Source organism: Penaeus monodon, chromosome 22 (genome assembly GCF_015228065.2).
Source record: "Penaeus monodon isolate SGIC_2016 chromosome 22, NSTDA_Pmon_1, whole genome shotgun sequence".
Classification (NCBI taxonomy): Eukaryota; Metazoa; Arthropoda; class Malacostraca; order Decapoda; family Penaeidae; genus Penaeus; species Penaeus monodon.
Genome location: NC_051407.1, coordinates 36,715,569 through 36,716,049, shown reverse-complemented (window position 1 = coordinate 36,716,049; position 481 = coordinate 36,715,569). Strand labels below are relative to the sequence as shown.

Genomic DNA, 481 nt, shown 5'->3' with positions numbered 1-481 from the left:
ATCAGGTTTCTGGGCCTGAAAATATTGGAAAATAATGAAACATCCATTCCCATTATCAGTACAGAAAGTAAATATCAAGTATTTCATTTTCAGAAAACTAGCCAAAATTTTGCTATCTACCTGGTGATGTGTTTGAAGATGAGTGACATGTAGATGAGCAGGTATAACCCCAGGTCCTCCTGGTCCCTGATATTCTATTCTAGGAGGAGGTGCACCTTCCCCACCACTACTGATGCCTACAGGAGGAAATCCTACACCCACAGGCCTTTGCTGCTGTGGATGTACCTGCCCATAATGACTAGTATTGCTGGTTATGGTTGTGCCTGCATGACTATAACCTTGACCAGTAGATTCTGAAGGTATGTAAGCTGAGCTCACTGGCTGTTCAGCTGGTGTCTGAGAAGTAGGATACCCTGAAGGGCCAATCTGGTGACTGGGAGCAGGTCCTAAGAAGGTCGAGTGGGCACCTGTCTGAGGAACT

The 481-nt window shown here is 45.5% G+C and overlaps 1 protein-coding gene across 1 annotated transcript in view; it reads right to left on the bottom strand.

The window, feature by feature from the left end:
* LOC119587421 (trithorax group protein osa-like) overlaps positions 1-481 on the bottom strand; it is a gene marked incomplete in the record, with an annotated part of 43,338 nt that overhangs the window by 24,203 nt on the left and 18,654 nt on the right.